The 14,183-nt window shown below is 40.3% G+C and overlaps 1 protein-coding gene across 5 annotated transcripts in view; it reads right to left on the bottom strand.

Annotated features, from left to right (window-relative positions):
* PALS2 (protein associated with LIN7 2, MAGUK p55 family member) overlaps positions 1-12,593 on the bottom strand; it is a 115,033-nt gene extending 102,440 nt beyond the window's left edge. For 2 of the 5 annotated variants that reach the window (XM_081800396.1, XM_081800397.1), the window contains exon 1: positions 12,434-12,593. The gene's annotated coding sequence lies outside the window, so the exon portion shown is untranslated. Of the gene's footprint in view, positions 1-11,693; positions 11,939-12,433 lie in introns of those variants that run through there. The other 3 variants (XM_081800399.1, XM_081800398.1, XM_081800400.1) reach the window with 2 other exon arrangements.
* Positions 12,594-14,183: the final 1,590 nt, after the last annotated feature.

A 14,183-nucleotide genomic window follows, 5' to 3' on the forward strand; every position in this document is an offset into this window, starting at 1 on the left:
TCCCAATATCAGGCTCCTTGCTCAGCGAGGAGCCTGCTTCTCCCTTTCCCTGTCTCTCCCCCTGCTTGTGCTCTCTCTTGCTCTCTGGCAAATAAATAAAATCTTAAAAAAAAAAAAAAAAAAAAAAAGAACCTACATGATCTCAGATTGAGCCCTGAGTTGGCTCCCTGCTCAGCGGGGAGTCTGCCTGAGATTCTCTTTCCCTTTCCCTCTCTCCCTCTGCTCCCCTCACCCTGCTTGTGCACATACCTGCTGGGGTGCAAGCATGGGGTGCAAGCACGCGCTCACTCTCTCTCTCTCAAATAAATAAATCTTTAAAAAAGAAAATAAGAACCTACATGAACCTTTAAAACAAGATGAGGACTTACCTTGGGAAAAGATCCCCAAACCCTGAAAATCCAGGGACTGCCCTTTGCCTAGGAATCCCTTGAAAACTTTGAGATACCTCTATATGTCATTTGATAGGCCACAGTGAATTCGTAATTTCCCTATATTCATCTCTTATTCTCCACTCCCTGTGCCACCACTTCCAAGTTCTTATTGCTTCACCTTTAAATTATCACTGCAAGTCTCTTCCCACTATTCTCTTCTTCACTGTAACCCACTCAACACAAGACTATCATGTAAAAGTGTCATTTAAAGATAATACTAGATTACAAAAACTTTTGTTATCTGAGAATGTTTAAATTTCTCTTAAAATCTAGCTTTTTATCTATTCAGCCTAATTCCTCTATTCTCTAATATAAACTATATTCTCACCACATTGTTCTTTTTTACTTAGTATATGCACAACCACACATCTCTTCCCACTTAAATGCCTTCACTCATGTTACTCCACCCAACAATATCCTTTTTTCTTAGCTATTCAATACCTAATCAATTTACGATACACTTCTTGCTTTTTTAGAATCAAAACTTTAGAGCTAAAAGGACTCATCTCAAAATTCAATCAAATGAATGGCAAGTCCCTCTCTACAGATGAGAATTCCTTTTTCTAAACTTCAAACTCTTTCAGAACTTAGTTGCACATGATAGAATGCTATTTATATGCTAATTCGTGTTGTTTCCTAATTTCAGTAATAAATATTAAACAGAGCCTATGAGCATAGGACAATGCTTGGTTGAGGGGATGCAAAAAAAAATTCTTTCCTCAGGTAAACTATATAAAGTAACCCTTTTATTGTGTGAAATATATATATACATATATACACAGATTTACTTTTGATGAAAATTTCTACTTGAGTGTAACAAATTCTAAGCTGTTCTTTTTGGAGGTATTTTGGGAAAAGGGGAACTTCATGTTTGGAAGAAAAAAGAGAAGGGAAATTAAAAGATGGCAGAGTAGGAGGAGAAGATATTTGCAGTGCACTCTCAGAAGGGACAAAACAAATTCCCAGCCTTCGATCTGGAAACAGTCTATTGGGAAGGAGAGAAAGGATATGAGAATGAGGACAGAGCCAAGTCAGTGTTCCATTATGTTATGTTCTGATGAGTGCTGGCATGAAATTATCATGGGTAGAAAAGAACTATAAATACCCACTCAGCTCTAGCAAGCTGAGTGAGTTAAATAAAGGTTACTAAAAGCTTATTTTTTTTTAATTTTAAATATCCAAGTTATGCTATCTCTAGAACAACAGTTGGAACCACAAGTTGGAGTAACTTTTAAGTAGAAATAATAAAGGCTCTTATTTATAAGAAAACTTAAAAAACGCTTCTTAAAATTTTAAGAACTCCCCACCCCATCCCCCCCAGATTGGAAATCCTGAAAAGTTTCTTTCTTCCCTGCTTTTAGAGGGAAAGCAGAAGGAAAAAATCAGGATTATGTGAGTTTTATAAAATCTTCGAATGGGTAATTTCTTACCCATTCCAGGGGTAAATGGAAAATAACTGTATAGTCCCTGGTATTGCCAAATTTAATTGCATAAAATGTTGTTGATCTGTTTGATATATTTTATTTAAGGTTTTAATTGGATGAACATTAAAAGTTCATAAGGATTTTTAAGGGTTCATTCACAACCACAACTCCTTATCCTTATTTCCCCCATAACATCTTAAATTCCTTCAGGGAAAATTTCTCTACCTTAAGGTTTTCAAGAACCTAATGCTAAGAATGATGAGGGCATCCCTTGATGACTTCACCTATATGCCTCACAAGGTGCTCTAACCTTCTTAAAAACATGGTTTAAAGTTTTTTCATTTATCCCCCATTCCAAAAGATTACTAGTTTGAAAAAGAAAAACATGTGAATCAACTTACATAAAAATATGCATGATCACTGTTTAATTTCTGAAATATGCAACTTCAATGAATTAAATTTCTTTAACTCAGTTACCCACGTTTCTTATATCAAAATCCCAGATAGAAGGGCATTTAATAGATGAATAAAAAGACGTAAAATTTTATGTAAAGTTAAATTTTCCATGAAACATTTTATTATATGTATACAGACATTATATATTCTAGGTAAAAGAGAAAGACAAATCCACTTGAAGACAGCCACATTCATCCAAAATACTAAAAAATTCCTTTTATGAGATAATGGACCATTAGCAACATATTACAACTATGGTCATTCTCTTCATTAAAAAAAAGCTATATTATAAAACACTATTTACTTCTGTAGACTTTTAGAGGGAAAGCAGAAGGAAAAAATCAGGATTATGTGAGTTTTATAAAATCTTCGTATTATGTTGGAAGGAATCTTTGAGGTCATATAGTCATCTTTCCACCCAATCTCCCTTTGTAAACACATTTAAATATCATGTAAATAAGACTTATTAACTTTAGTTAACAGCACATAATTTACTGGACTACTTTAAAAGCAAAGTTCTTTTAAAAAATATTTACTAAATGAGATACAGCTCATACTGGAGTGAAAGAAAATGAGAGTTATGAATCAGGAAAAGGCAACTGAAAATGTTGTTATTCAACAAATATTATTCACTGCACATATAACACAGAACCAAACAGTAAGAGAAGAAAATGATACTGACAATTACTGGACACTTAAAATGTACCAGACTCCATGCTAGACACTTATATTTTCTAATTAAAATCTTACACTAACACTATAGATATTATAACCTGTTTTAGAGATGAGGTATATTGAGTTTAGTGCTAACACCAGACGTGTCTGCCAGTAGGCTTACTGTCTGTACCACACAGAGCTCTGAGTTCTGAAAAAGTAAAAGAGCTGGAAGTTAGAAAAACTGGGATTACAACCCATGTCTAATTGTCCTGCCATGCTAAGTAAGGAAATGATGAAATGAAGACCCTAATTTCAAGGAATTGTAGGATTTAACTATGCAAGCAGTAAAAATATTTTACTAGTAAGCAAAACTCCAAGTAATATTTATTAATAGTTAATGAAAAGCCAATGTTTCCTTTAGTAGAAAAATAACTCAAGCATTAAGCTGGTATAGCAATAAGGTACTTATAGTATTATCCTATAATTTATAAACTGTCATTTGTATTAAAACAAAATTTTCTACAACTTCCAAAACTTTGGAAGCAGCTAGGACATGAGCTGTCATCATATTGCCAGATTAGAAGCTATGCAAACTAGCTGCAACTGGGAGTAGTATTCCCAGTATCTTAGGGAGTCATTTTCTATACCAAACAAAATTTCTTTATATATAATATATAACATTAAACATATATTTCTTCATATATAAAAATGTATTTTACATATACACACACACACGATATTTTATTTAATACAAGACCATAGAGTTATATCATTCTTCATATGAAAATCAAGTTGAATGCTTTGGAGAGACCCAAAGAAAGCAAGTGACAAAAAACCCAAGAAAACAAAACGCTGTCTGCTGTCTAATTAAACATAAGCACACAACTAAAAACACCTGAGGAGTCATAAAACGCTACAAGGATCCTACACTCCGATTCTTTCCTAAATTTTTAAGTTCTTGCTCCAAAGCTAGGAATCAGTGATAATGCATTAGTTTTTAGAAGAATAATGACACAGAGCTCCAGAGAAAAGATACATACTCAAAGAAAAGACTGGCACATAAATGTACAGTATATAATTTTAAGTAAAAATATATTATTTAGGGGCGCCTGGGTGGCTCAGTCGTTAAGCGTCTGCCTTCGGCTCAGGTCATGATCCCAGGGTCCTGGGATCGAGCCCCGCATCGGGCTCCCTGTTCGGCGGGAAGCCTGCTTCTCCTTCTCCCTCTCCCACTCCCCCTGCTTGTGTTCCCTCTCTCGCTGTGTCTCTGTCAAATAAATCAAAAAAATCTTAAAAAATATATATATATTATTTAAAGTATGTGTGAATCATTTTCGACTCCTCACTTAAATCAGCTGTCAGTCAACCACAAACTACCACCAGTCATAATCAACTCAGATTAGGTTTTACTCGTGATATGTGCTGCTTTGGTAAAGGTATAAAACTTTTCAGGAATGATACATAAGAAACTCCTGGCAATAGTTACCTTCAAAATAGTGTTTCTCAACCTCGGCACTATGACATTTAGGGTTGGAGAATTCTTTGTTGTGGGAGTCTGTCCTGTGCATTGTTTGTAGCCTCCCTGGCCTCTATCTGATAGATTCCAATAGCAGCAATCCCCTCCAGTTATGACAGCCCAATGTCCCTGAGGGAAGTGAAGGGAGGGCAGGAAGATCATCCCTGGCTAAGAAACACTGATTTACAAAGAGAGGGACAAGATGGGGCAAAAAGACTTTTACCAGCCCTCCTTTTCTGGACTATTTGAATTACTATTGTAGTAGGCAAATGGTCCTCCAAAGATATCCAGGTCTTAGGCCCTGGAACCTGTGAATGTTACCTTATTTGGAAAAAGGGTCTTGGCATATGTGATTAATAAGAATCCTGTGACAGGGAGATTATCAGGGATCATTACGTGGGCCCTAAATGCCATTATATGTGTCCTTAAAAAGAAAGGCAAAGGGAGATTTCTCTTTCACGCACATAGGAGAAGGTGTTAAGAACAGAGCTAAGAGAGATCTGAAGCCCTTGAAGATTAAAGCAATGGAACCACAAGCCAAAGAATGCTGGCAGCTACCAGAAACATGAAAGAGGCAAAGAAGAGATTCTCTTGTTGAGCCTTTGAGGGAGCATAGCCCTGCCAACACCCTGATTTTGGTCCAATGATACTGATTTCAGAACTCTGGCCTCCAGAATTGTAAGAGAATAAATGTCTTTTGTTTTAAGCCACCAAGTTTATGGCAAGACACAGAAAACTGACACAATCATATAAAGGTTTTTGATTTTAAAAATCTGCTGATGAGCAAATGAGATAATGTATGGAGAGCATTTAGTGTAGTCCTAAAACATAGTAAGCATTCAATAATATTGTTCATGCCATTGACACTATGACTAAGCTGCAAGCTCTTGGTACTGAGAAGAAAAATTAAGGAGGTTCAAACAGTAAAACCAGGCATATATGCACCAGGCTTATGTGAATGAAAGCACATAAATCAGCCACTGACATGGTGTGTAATTACCAGTTATGTAAGTGTTGTGCTATAATTTGTCCTGTACTGAAAAGATAAATTGTGCATGAGGCCAGCCAATGTAGCTTCTTGGGAGAGGCAAGTCTGAACACTTATTAGTAAAGAAGAAACAAGGGAACAAAGAAGGGAACAGTATAAAAGTGAGCAAAGCAAAGGGAATCGATTTGATGCTTGTAGAGATATCGATCTGGCTAAAGTAGACACCATGGTAAGAGACCAAATTCTAGGGTTAGAGTTATGTAAATGGCATAGGACCCTAAAAGCTATGTTAACGGATTTGGTTATTAAAGAGAATATTTTACAGAATGTATTACTTTACAAATACTGGCTCTTGTTGATTTAAAAAATATAAACATGATCTGGCCCTACACCAGACTTACTAAATTAGAATCCTCTAGTATAGAATAACTCTAAAGGATTCTGATGCCTACTTAGGTGGAGAACCCCTGTACCAAAATCAATTCATGGTAAATGACCTAAAGAATAAAAATATTATAAAGTATATATCATACCCTAGAAGTATGTATTTAGCTAAAATGGCTTAGCATTTTCCTAGGTTAAAACTCCTCCTAAGATGTAGCCCCTCTAGGTTCCACGACATACTTTCTCTAAACCATATGCCCTTGATCTGCTCATTTTCCTCATACTTTCTCACAAATTGGTCTAGAAAAATTTCATGCATCCTCAGCCGCACTACCCCAGTTTTCATATCTTTCTAACCCAACTAAGATCAACAATATTTTATAGAACAAAGGAACCATGTAAAAGTAAAGTTCCAGTAATACACTATATTATAAACAATTTATAAAACTGCCCTATTGACCATTTATTGCAATAAAATCTTAAGTACTTTTATCAAATGAAATTCTAAATCACTTTAAAAAGATTTCCAAAAGCATAAAATTATCAAGTGGGTCTATGAGAAGCTAATAAGCTAATCACAGTTCACTTCAATCTACTTAAGTGCCATTAAGTAGCTAACAAAGTGCTAGGCTCTAAAAGATACAAAGTATATGGAAATCTCAGTGATTTAAAAACAAACTTCACCAGCACTAGGGTAAAAGAAAGGGTGATCTGGGAAGATGAACTGAATATAGTCCTAAAAGGAATCTCCTCTGTTGGGGGGTGGGAGGGTATGTGACCTTGCTGGGCTTTACCCTAGCCTGGGCTTGTTTCATGACTACAGCTAAAAATAAAGCAACACAAGTTAGTATTCAGATAATTAAGTTGAACATTAGCTCTTTTCTCTCCCACAAACACCTACATCAATTTATGCATATTCGCAGGTATTTCTATTTACCTTAGTACTCTCAGAAATTTCACTCACATCAAATTCTATTGATTTATATTTCCACCAGCAATGTAAGAGAACACCTGTTAGTCTCTATCCTCCTGAAAAGTATTATCAAATTATTTTTTGGTCTTTCTAATTTGTGAAAATGGTACCTCATAGTTTTAATTTATATTTATGTGTGAGGTTGAATATATATGCTTAGGGACCACTTGGATTTCCTTTTCTATGATTTATCTGTCTATAATTTTTCCCCATCTTTACGGATGGTCTTTTTCTTATCAATTTACAGGTATTCATTATATATCAAGGAAATTCACCTTTTGTCTGCAATACAAGTTGCAAATATTTTCCTGTTTCTGTATTATCATCATGCTATTTTTGATCGTTTCTTTCTTTCATGTATATATCTTACTGTCCTAAATCAAACTGTAAATTCCTTCCATGAAAGGACATTTCTTTTTAATATCCCCAGGACAGTGCTTTTCAGATCTTCTAACTTCATATACCAGCAAAATTTAAAAGAAGGGAAATCAAACTTCTAGAGGGTGGTCAAGGGTGAACATTATCACTGTCATCTACTTGGGTTTTCTCTCCAATCCCATTTCACATGGTTACAGCAAATACCACCAAGTTCTAATAGTACAACATAGTTTGTTGAACAGGGAAGGAATGGGTGCTAGATGAATCTCTTTCCTGTTGTCTGGGCTAGTACTGAAAAAACCGAGAGATGCTGGCAGCCTTATTTCCCATTAAGAGGACTAGGAAGTGATCCTCTGCAGCAAGAGAAGAAATGAAGGAAATGTATGTGGAGAATAAAGAGATGAAGTGTATCATGCTGGTACTGGATGGAATCCTGAGTCCCAACCTTTGGATTCCATCAGATACTCCTTGCATCTTTATAATAAATCTTACCTCTTGTTTATATCACTTAGATGAATTTCTATTACTTATAGCCAAAAGTAGCCTACTTACTACAACTACCATCTACTCATATCATTCCATACAGGGACACTTTAACAAAAGTTGAGGAAGGACAGAACCTCAGATTTTTTTTTTTTTTTAAAAAAAAGGAATATTTATTTAATGACAGCTGTGTGCCAGGAACAGGTCTGAGTCCTTAAAATACAGTTAAATAAGAGAGCTACAATTACTGTTTCCATGGGGCTTACGTTGTAGTGAGAGTAGACAGATAATAAAATAATATAAAAATACAATTTCAGATAGTGATAAGCAGTTTGCAGAAAAATTTTTTTAAAAGTAATGAGATAGAAGGAAATAAGGATAGTGTCATTCTAAATGGGTGGTTAGAGAATACTGCTTATCTGAGAAGATAATATGTGAACTGAAACCTGAAATGATGAAAAGGAGCCAGTCATGTAATGTTTTAGGAAGAGAATTCCAGACAGAGTGAACAGTCCTAAGTCAGGAACAAACCACGACATTTCTGAGGGACAGAAAGAAGGGCAATGCTGATAGAATATAGAGAACAAGGAGGATGTTAAAGTGGTAAAGGAGTAATAGATCTAAGAGGAAAAGATGTAAGTTGGTGAAGTAAGTAGGGATCAATTCATGTATAGGAACTAGTAGGCAGTGGAAAGGATTTGAATAACTTGAGCTTTACAAAAAACACATGATATTACCTTTAATTCTCATATTGCCTTGCATCACTGATAACTTTAACAAAACAGGCCTTTAAAAATTACCATCCCCAAGTATTTGACACAATCTTGAAGTTAGCTAGAAAGGAGTATTTCCTAAGCAGAAAATATCATTTCTAGTATACCATGAACATTAAAAAAAAAAAAAAAAAATTTAGGACAAAAGCAAAGCCATTTATTATTATTATTATTTTTTAAAGATTTATTTATTTGACACAGAGAGAGAGACAGCTAGAGAGGGAACACAAGCAGGGGGAGTGGAAGAGGGAGAAGCAGGCTCCTGGCTGAGCAGGGAGCCCTATGCGGGGCTCGATCCCAGAACCCTGGGATCATGACCTGAGCCGAAGGCAGACACTTAACGACTGAGCCACCCAGGCGCCCCAAGCAAAGCCATTTAAAAAGAAGAATCTAGGATGATAAAATGATAGAAAGAACTACAAATTCTATCCTATCTACTATGATCAAGAATGTACAAAGGTCTTAGTTATGAAAGAACATAAAACTTAAGCTCTTTCTAAGCTACTATAAACATAACATCCTTTGTTTACTGAGTTCACTATTATTGAACTGGACATTGCCAAAAGTGGAAACCAGACTTCTGACTTTAAGAATAGCCACAATATAATGGTCAACAAAGTTGTGAGTTTTAATTTTATCTTTACTATTATGAAAAAGGAAGAACTTCCCCTTTGTGGTGAAACTGGGTACAAGGGATGCTGTAGTATCTCTTCCTCTGAAAGCTTTTTAAGATAGAAGCCCAATCTGTTTGAAGACACCTGTCTCTCCAGATCTTTCCAGACAGCTAATACCTGTGTACACTAAGCATGTAATTAAACCTACATTGCTACCAAGATTAATGTCAGTAAAGTCAGACTTTGAAAGCTCTAATGTAGTCATGAATCTCATCTTCCATCATGTGAGATATTTAGTTAGCCCACTTAACAACAGACCAAAAAGTAGACTGTTAATAACACAATCTATAAAGAGAGGTACTTTGTGAGTGGTGGTGTGAGTTAAAAAAATAAAAGTCACTAGACACCTTGATCAAGACTTGATTCCGAGTGCATCCTCCTCAACACATTTCCATCAGTTTGGCAAAGTGAACAGGGATGATTAGCAGCCAGTGTATGTAAAGGAGGGATATGGTCAACCTAAAGTGTATAAAGTCTCCCCCTAGTGGTCACAGACAAATAACAAGAAGAGTGGGGAAATCATTGCAGCCTCTGTGAGACTGACCAAAAATACACTATACAGAACCTGGTCCCTACAAGAAAGAAATAAAATTTTTAATTCAATACTAGCAACCTATCAGTAAAGAGATCTTTTATGCTTATCTGCTTTTATGCTATTCATAAATGTAAAGCCTATTTTTGGAAGGAAAGAACCTACAGGTAAAATAAAACTAGCATATTTTTTCTCAGTATATTTTTTTAAAGGAGTAAACAGTATCTTCAGACAGCCCAGTATTTGTTTTATCTAAAACAGGCAGGTGTTCACTCTTCCTGAAATAAATATCAGCACATCCCTCGCAAGTTAACCATATTTACCTGAAGTAGAGTTCTGGTGCAAATTTAGTCACTTACCAAATGAATTGCCTTGAAAAAGAAAATTATCAGTGCAAAGCACTCTTTCAAAAACCACCTAGAACTAGATAATTTATAATACAGTAAGTGATGTCAAATATACAAATGGGTTCTCTTGCTTCTTTTAATATTTGTTTTCTTGGTGTTTTTACAATTGGATAGCCTTTCACCAGCACTAACCCTGTATTATTTGCAACTCTCAGCAATAATTTGCTGTTACTCGCCTTTAACAAAGCTTGGATGTCAAAAATGTGAAAGGCGTTTAATTAAAACATCTGTTGTCTTCTAACCATCCATAATTAAGTGGTAAAGTACATTAAAAAAAGATGGTAAATACTCAACTTCAATTTTAAAAACAGCCTTTTAAAAAGGTAACACAATTATGGTTGTCTTGGTTATCCCAAGCTAAAAAGGGGGGGAGAGGGGAAGGAGGGAGAGAAGCAGGCTGTGTAGTCTTCTGGAACAATTTCAGCCTGAAATGAGACTCAGGAAAAATAAAGCAAACTGCTCCCTCAAATGTTTAAGAAAATTAGGATTCATTTTTTAAAAATCCAACAGTTGGCTCAAAGAACAAAAAAAAAGATTCTGTCTTATATAGTGCTTCCAGACTTGCTCAAGCACCTTAATTTTTCCAGTGTTTATTTAATCTAGACTGTAAAATAAATCATTTTGAAATTCCAGGTGAGAAAGAAACTGAGTAGCATCAATTGGAAAAGGACACACACACACATACACACTCGTGGATGTTTTTTCGTAAAGATATTTAGTGTGAAACCCCAAAGGACAAAACAGAACAATTAAAAGTGTTACCATTTGAATATTATGTAACCCTAGTCTAAAATAAAAGAAACATGGACCTTAAAAAGTAACATGTGCAAACATATTTTTAAACATATACTTAAATACATGATAGATTTCAGATACAAATGACCTCAAAATGACACAACCCACAAAAGTTCTTTGTTTACTGTAATGAGGCCTCAGAACATATGATTATAATCAGGCCTGATACCTTACCATAACTGCACAGTAGGTACCTAAAATAAGCAATATTACCTGAGGTCTGTTGTTATACGTATGTACCGCAACTATCTCCGCATTGATAACACAGTGTTACCTCGCCTAATATATTCGACATACATAAGTTTCCAAACGACGATATGAAAGATTTCACGGGTAGAAATGGCTGCTAAATCATACTCCAATTTAAGAGCCTTTTAACACACCTCAAATGTTCCGAGCCATATTACAAGACGACCAATTCAGGAAGCATAAAGTAAAATTCCAACAATCCCCAAAGGCGTAGAAAAGAGTAAAACGTGGCTAGCTTGACCTTAACAGGCTGTTTATAAGTAATGCGGAGAATTTTCTGAGCTTCCCAATCAGCCTTTAATTCCCTTCCTCGCCTGTCCCCAACCCCCTTACATAAACGCATGCCCCAACTAATGAAGTTTAATGGATGTAATCTCCAGCTGTAATCCCAGGAGCTGGTGAGATGGAGACAAAACTCCCAATAAAGTGTTAAAAAAGTCCTTCTGAAAAAAAAAAATACATATATATCCTCCAACCAATCCACAGCCTGTCATCATACCGGCCGTATGATCCCTCAATCGACTCCCTCCTGGCCCTCCACCCCGCCAAAAAAAAAAAAAAAAGCCCCAGTACCTTTCTGGTTCCAGATTATGTACCCAGGATCCGAAAACACTGCCTCAGCAGCGAACACCTCCGGAGCAACGTGTGCTCGGCCCACAACCACTTCGACCAAACGAGTCTCGTGCCTCGGAAGTAGCAGCAATAGTTGCAGAAAGCCTCGTCCCCCAAGAACTTGGGGCTCGGGAGCACGCCAGAAGCCGGCTGAATCGCCCCCTCTCGGCACTGACCCCGAAGGTGTCAGTCACAGCAACTACCGCCCCCGGCGCGGCTCCCCATTCATGCCTTAAACGCCACTCCCGCCGCAGAGAGTGTAGGCGCCCGCGCACCGCTCCCGGCCCCGGAGGGGGCCCCGCGCGCCCCCAGCCCCAGCCTTGCCCCAGCCTTGCCCCAGCCTTGCCCCAGCCGGGGCCGCGCCGGGGAGCGCGTGGAGAGAGACGGGCGCCGCGCGGCGGCGGGCAGCATGGGCCAGACACGTTGCCGCGCTCCGGCCCGCCCGCAGCCCCGGAGCCAGGGGCCCGGCAAAGCGCGCCCCATCTGCGCCTGCCGAGCCGGGTCAGGCGCTCTAGCAGCCCTCCCCACCCGCGCCGCCTCCGCTGCCCCGGCCCGCCGCGCGCCGAGCCCAGGTGCTGAGGGGGCGGGGCGGGTCGGGGTCCCCGCGTGGCGCACGGCGACGAGCAACAGGGCGCCCCCCGGCCGCCTCGGCGCGCGGCGAGACCGTTACCCGAGCAGCGTGGGGGCCCCAGTGAACTCACCGGCTCGCACCTCGGCCGCCTCCGCGCCACCACCGCTCCCCTGCGCCCGCCGCTGCTGCTCTCCCTCAGCCGCAGGCGCCGCCGAGCAGCCCCATCTACAAACTCGGGGCTCGTAGTTGGGAATTGGAAAAGCGGCTCTCACTCCTCTCCGCGCCCCCTCCCTCGCTCCCCACTCCGCCCCGGCTCCGGTCGCCGGCGCCCCCGCCGCCGCCGCCACCACCGCGCGCTCGGCCAGCCTCCCCTCAGCCGCCCTCCTCCTCCTCCGCTTCCCCCTCCTTCTCCTCGCGCCGCCGCTGCCGGGGGCGCGCTCCCTCCAGGCCTCGCGCGTGCGCCGGACGCCGGGGAGCGCGCGCTCGGGCGCGAGGAGGCGTCACCACCTCCGCGAAGCCCGGCCCCGCCCCTCCGGCCGCGCCGCGGCGGCCAGGTGGAGCCCCCCTCCGAGCGCCCGCAGACCGCGCCCGCGGCGCCGAGGCCTGACTGCGCAGCCTGCGCCCGGCGGCCTCTTCCAGTGTCTCCCGGCGCCGGCCGCCAACCGCGCCCGCGAGAGGGTCGGTGAGACCCAATCCCCCCAATCCGCGCCTGGGCTTCCGGCCGAAATCGCCGCTGTCATTCAGCATTTACTGATAGGCGAGGTCCTCCATGGGGCATAAAAGATGCTCCTCCCTGCCCTTTCCAAGAGTTTACATTCAAAGAACCCAGTCATGGGGCACAAAGCATGAACAGACTCGAAGAAAAGCCTCTGGAGAATCTCCTCCCTTCCCCTTCACACACACAACCCGGGTTCTGATGTGTATTTGGCAGCGTCTACAACGCTGAGGTGTCCTTCATGAATTTTCTCCCAAAGGCCCAACCGGGGAGTGAGATTCGCACCCGAGGAAATGGACTGACATGAGCTCTTCTAGCACCGAGTATCCCGTGGAACTCCCGGAGCCGGCTTTGCTGGACATCCCCAGGACACCAGGTGCTCAGCTCCTCCCAAACATCTGGCCTTCCCAGACCTCTGAAGGGGCGACTTGGCCATCCTTGCCACCTCAACTCTGACCCTGCGGAGAGTATGGTGAACTGTGAGGAGTGTCCGGGGCTGGGATGACACATTTTGACAGGAGCGCAGATTTAAGTTTTCAGTTGAAAGGAACTGAGCAATGCAGTGCAGCAGAGACTCTGGCCAGAAAAACACAGCAAGGATTCCAATTCCTTTAACATCTACCTAATCCCAAAAGATGTCTGTGAACTGTCAGACCTGATTGGGGGCTTTTGAAACAGCTGTTGTGTTCTTCCTGAAATTGGAGAAACTATGAAGATGTTATTTAAATTTTACAAAATGTTTACTGCAGTCCTTTCAAACAGTGGCTGTAGAAAGTGCAAATAAAACTTGACATGTGAGGAATATCCCATCAGGAGACCTCTATGCAGCTTTTCTTGGCTTCTCTTGGGCGTGCTGCACAGTGCAGCAAAAGCAGGCTAGTATATGGTAAACGTTTGCAGAATGAGTGGATGCATCGTGGTCCTTTGGACTCAGAGATGGAGTTTCAAACTATGTAGGTTCCCCCCTCTTTGTGAGTTTGGTTAACATGAAAGAGAGGGAGAGAATACTATGGATGAGGTGTATTAAGAAGGCCTAGTTCCCTAAAGAGTGTTTTTTTCTCCTTAGCCTCAACCAAGCATCAAAGATTAATTTACTTTTCCAGTAGGATCATTAATTTTGCAAACCAACATGCAGGGGGAGTTTGTAGAGTATTAATTGAGAAAC

The sequence above is a fragment of the Leptonychotes weddellii genome, chromosome 12 (assembly GCF_054177405.1).
Source record: "Leptonychotes weddellii isolate Sample4059 chromosome 12, ASM5417740v2, whole genome shotgun sequence".
Classification (NCBI taxonomy): Eukaryota; Metazoa; Chordata; class Mammalia; order Carnivora; family Phocidae; genus Leptonychotes; species Leptonychotes weddellii.